Here is a 6,000-nt window from a genome sequence, read left to right on the forward strand (position 1 = left end):
ATTCCATCTCTCCATTATCTATACCACTTATCCGTTAAAGGTCGTGGGGGAACGGAAAACATGTCCCAGCTGACATTGGACAAGAGGCGGGGTACACCCTGTATGGGTCGCCAGTCCATCGCAGGGCCAACACATATAGACAAACAACCATACGCACTCACATTTACGCCTATGGGCAATTTAGAGTTATCAATTAACCTAAGCTGCATGTCTTTGGACTGTGGGAAGAAGCCGGAGTACCTGGAGAGAACCCACACAGGCACAGGGAGAACATGCAAACTCCACACAGAAAAGTCCTGTTCCCGAACCAGACCTTTGACCTTCTTGCTGTGAGGCGACACCACCGTGCTGCCCATCAGCAGTATTAGTTAACATTATTAAAGTTGACTCAATAAAACTATTAAGTAAACAAATTAAGGGTGATTTCACACCTGATAGTGTTCATTGGTTTATAGACAAGCATGGGTCTGATATTGCATGTTGTCAGTTAAGTAGGTAGCCTTTTCTCTTTGAATGGAGAAAAATAAACAGATTAATTTTGTTGCCACTCTACGTGATTATTATAATAAATTTACTACCAGCAGCACCAACTTCAATATTTCATCTACTCCTCTCCTCTCTCTCTCTCTCACACACACAGACACACACATTTAACCACCACCAATATATTATTTTGTAGTAATTAATTGTTTATGTTACCTGTTGTAGTGTTAGTGTTTGCCAATGTTGTTCCCACTAGGCCTGCAGGGAAAAATGTCACAGTATTAAACCTAAATTCTGTCCACTTCAAAATAATGTTATTTTTGTAAGTATTATAATTCAATAAATTACAGTCTCACTCTCTGTTCTCTCTCTTTCTCACTCACTCACACACGAGCACACACGGAAGAGAGAGAGAAAGGGAGAGGGAGACAGAGACAGAGAGAATGAGAAAAGTATGCACTTGCAAACAAATACCTGCTAATAGGAGAAGGAATATGAAAGGATCCATCCTCCCTGTTTCTGATTCCTGTGAAATATAACTCATTATAAATATATTTTGAATACATTTTAGTGTGCAAAACAAATACACACACTAATGTAATTCTAATATACTTTACTAATATTTTGTGCACTCCATGTATATCATTGAGGGACCTAAAGTTTATAAACACCTATCACTGTAATTGACACACCACAATGCACTGCTAAATCCATCCATATATATATATATATATATATAATAAAACAGATGCATAAGAGATTTAACACACTAACACATTCTAAGTGTGAGACATTTTCAATTGGGTATGCCACCATTCTGGAGAGACAAGTTTAGGTTACTTTATGTTATCTGACAAAGTAGCGTCACACCTCTGGGGCTGTTCAAGATTCCAACAAAAGCCTTTGCCTACAAGATTATTGAAATACTTTGTGTTACTACTGAGCAGTTTAGGAGGCATACATTCTTGAGATTCATGAGTGATTCATGACAAACAGAATTTTTAGATTCGAATCAATATTTAGTATAGCAGTAACCTATATATATATATATATATATATATATATATATATATATATATATATATCTCAAAACCATCATTATAATAAAGATTGATATGCTGCTAAAGAACATGGCTAACAGAGCTCATACATCAAACCCTAACAAGCCTAGCAGTGCAATTCATCAGTGTTAAGTATAATCTGAATGTTTAACTGCTGAACCTCCTCCAGAATAATATGCATGACTGTTCTTTCTTTTTTGGTTGTCTAATGAGACAACCAATGTCTAATGAGAAAAGTATGCACTGACAATGTAATAACAAGCTGTCACTTAAAAGTGGCACATGCATTAAAGGAAAAGCATAAATATAAAAAAATACATTAATATATAAATTATGATCAGAATTCCAATGCTTCCAAGCATTCCAATCAAATTTACAGTCACAATTTACAGTGGTACCAAAAACCACAGATTCAAATGTAGAATGTACATGTATATATTAAAAATGGAAACAAATCCCATCAAATTGCAAAACATGTGGCTCACTCAAACAGCCTTCTCAAATAACCAACAAAACTTTTTTTTTTTTTTTTTTGGTAGACTTAGACATTGAGTAGACATTGGTAATGCAATGTGGTTGATATTTTAAATGTTAAATTGTATGCTCAGTTATACAGCAATGTCAATATAAAATATTTCCTTTCTTACCCCAGGTGAGTCTGAACTGTGCAGCAGTATTGTTCCACTCACAGTAGTTGTTGGCACAAGCTGACACTGAAAAGGCACCAGACACCTTACCTTCTTCACTTAAGAAATGGAAGTGAAGACTTGTCAGTGAGTCAGGGTTTTGTCAGAGAGACAAGAAAATCTTGCTTTTTCAAACATCTGACTGAAGTTGTGGAACTTGTTTTGCTGTACAACATTTACATGTAAACGGAGGATGGGTTGATGTGGAGTTGTGAGATGTAAATACCAAGGATGTTTTCATACTTGAAATTTCAGACATATATAAGGTGTCACAATAGCTTGTGGTGCCAAAACTCAGCTGCTTAATTAATACTTGTAAGGAGCAATGCTGAAAAGTGGATTTGTCTGTAATAACATACATATGTGAAAACAATAACTTCTGATAAACTTACATTTCTAATCTGCATCATTACCATAAATGGACAGGTGTTTGTGAGCCTCTGCACACTGAAGCCAACCAGTAATCAGTGCACTCTTTATTAACTGATTTATTTGCAGGTGTAGCAGGTTGTCTGCCCCTTTCTACAGTACAGTCAAAAGACATATTTTCTACAGCCTCATAATCAGGTATTATTTCTTACATTTAATTTGATGTATGTAGTAGTAATTGCGACATCTGTGTATTTAAAATCCAGACACATATACGGTCTACACATACAGTATTCAACTCATCGCAAAACTAGATACACATAAACACAACTAATTTTAGACACAAAGTTTCTGTAACATACCTACTGTAAAGGTATGACAGTATGGTTTCCACACACTGTCATGACGTAAAAGATGACAAAAGGACAAAGGGACAAATGACACAATAGTGTATGAAAGAGATCAAACAGCACATTACACTGTGAACATACTTTACACTGTACTTAGTAACACCAACTAAATACTTAACAAGGTTTCAAGGTATCAATGTGTTTATGAGAGGATATGCTATTTTCATGAAATAAGTAATGACTGAGAGTCACTGCATATTCAGTCAGTCAAGACAAAGCAATAAAAGCCTCAGTAAGTTTCAGTGCTTCATTTGTGTCTGTGAGGAGACTTGGATTGGCAATCCGATTCTCTTTTGTCATACGTTTCCTCTCTGAAATCTTTGTTATGAGTACACCTTGTCTGAGAAACACTTGGGACTGTTACACAAGGGAGACTGTCATTTGCACAACAAACTATGCAAAATATTATGATTTTAAGTCCTTTTTGTCTTCATTGGAATAATAAGTGTGCTTTGAAGTGGGTGCAGTTTGTGCTAAGTGACTATCATCAACATGTTTAAGATTTGTGTACTGACTGACATATTACAACATGATTATATCATATTGTTACTGCAAGCTAAATAACTAAATAACTAAATAACATTTGCCACTGCTTAATCTGTTTGAAGGTCAAAACTGCAAGTAAGTTGTATCTTCATACAGAAAATCACTTTGCTTCCTGCATTGAAATAAAAAACATTTTCTATGATCAGTATCATGTTTTGTTCACTGGTTGACACACCTGTGTAAATAGTTATATTCCAATGGATGCTGTAATGCATCTGCTGAAAATCTTTTTTCTGGACACTTCTTTTTGGACTAGATACACTGAAAATAAAAGGTGTGCATGAGACATGGGTGGGCATGGGTGGGCTGACAACAGAGAGAAAAAAGAAAAATGCAATGACAGGAAAAGACGTCATATTTATCTGGCAGAACAATGGCAGCTGAAGAAGTCAGACTGCTGCTGAGTCATGAGACCTTACCCCAGGGGCTATAAGAGCAAGTTAGATTTTATTAATGCAACCCATTGTTCCTTTTGGAGAAGGTGACAAAGCAAGCAATCTGCTGAAAACATTTCCTTGATGGATAAATAAATGCTCTTTCTGTCCTTACCGCAGTAAATGACTTCTCTATAACCCCTATTACTGGAAGGAAGAAGTTATCACTTTTTTTGTCCTGGAATGAGACTTCTGGTATAATGTTCCTGCTGGCTACAAACAGGTTTGACTACATAGTTGAACAACTGACAGCCAGTAGCAAAAAATCTTTTTGGAGAACCATCATGTAGGGTACTCGGTGGGTGAGACAAAATGCAATAGATGGTCACAACAGAATGTTACTTTAAGTACAAAGTGTGATACGATACGATAAACAAGAGTGTAAAAGTATTATAAAATCAGTTTAATTGCAGAATTTGTGGCAGATACTGCTGATAAGTGTAGAAATACTTAAGAATATTATCATAATGGTATAAGTGAAACTTATAATCACTTGCTGTTGCTTCTCTTTTTATTCATTTTACTATTCTTGATCAATTGATTTAAGAGTGCTCTGAAATAAATTAATGAAAATTATGTAAAACTGATTAATCGTTTTAACCACAGTCTGATGATAACATACAAACTGAACAAGTACAAACAATAAATATTATGGTAAACAAAGGTTACTTATAAAATCACATTTTACTCATGATGACTGATAGATTGAAAGACTGCATTATCACCTCTTGTGCCTTTTGAACTACTTACATATGAGGGTCAGGTATTATTCCAAGTGATTCATAAGAATATTTTACTCCTACTTAGTAATAGTATTGATGTATCTTTGAAATAACATTCACAAGTCATGCAAAAAAAAAATAATAATAATTTCCAAACAAATATTAATCTTTGTTCTGACTAGACATTTTAAGCAAAACTAAAACTCATTGTGACATTTATTACTTTATTGCTCAATAACTGCATACAAAGAATTGTGCAATGCTGTTTAGTTTGAAGTTTGTTAACACAACTTTTAGAACTATAAAAAAAAGGCCTAGCAATGGTCTCAACACAGAGTGTCAAGCAATCAAGTAACAGACACAAACACAGAGATCTGGAAAGAAGACAGCACATATACAGAAGAAGCAAAACTCAAGGGTACCATTCACAGAGAGAAGAGAGTCAAGAGATGCTAAGAGAGGATATGGTCATTGATTGCATTTGATTGCAGTTATGAACAAAGATAAAGAGTGAGGAGAAAGAACATGTAAGACTGAGAGAGAGCGCACTCCATATTTATGTGAAAAAAGAAACAACCAATGCTGTTATTTTTCTTGTGAGGACAATCCAACAAACAATATGCAAAGTTATGTCCTTAATATCACACCATAACATCTTAAAGCTAATACAATAAGAATGCAATGGACTTAATTAATTATCCAGATTATCCAGTCCTCCACATCTTTGTCTCTGCCACACCTCACAAACTTGTGCTCAAAGTAAACAATGAATCAGGTTGGCCAACATTCTGAAGAGACAAGTTTGGGGCACCAGGAAGTTTCACAGCTCCAGGGGATTTTACACATTCCAGCTAAAGGTATATGATCCAAGCACAGGAGTCAATAATCTGACAATCTCTTTTTTATTTCAGAAGCTCAGCAGTTATGCACATCAAAATGCAGTCCATCTGTCACACATTAAAGAACAGGATGAGGTTGAATGAGCTATTGAGCTAGACTCAGAAAGAACTCTCCGTGTTGTTGACAGGCTTACTGTATGAGCAAAGTTTCATGTTCATTTATGGCTGGCATAAAGTTGCTGATAAAGTTAATCTTCATCTACCTAGCATAAGAGCACCCCATGTTTTAAATAATTTTAAATTTAACTAAACAATTATATGATGCTTTTTATCTGGTATAGTTTCAAATTAGAGCCCATCCTAATGTTTTCTTGCAACAAATATTGGTATGTCTATGTCACATAAATATACTCCACAAGTGATACATTAATTTAAATGCATATCTGACTA

This window comes from Lates calcarifer, linkage group LG5 (assembly GCF_001640805.2).
Source record: "Lates calcarifer isolate ASB-BC8 linkage group LG5, TLL_Latcal_v3, whole genome shotgun sequence".
Lineage (NCBI taxonomy): Eukaryota > Metazoa > Chordata > Actinopteri > Centropomidae > Lates > Lates calcarifer.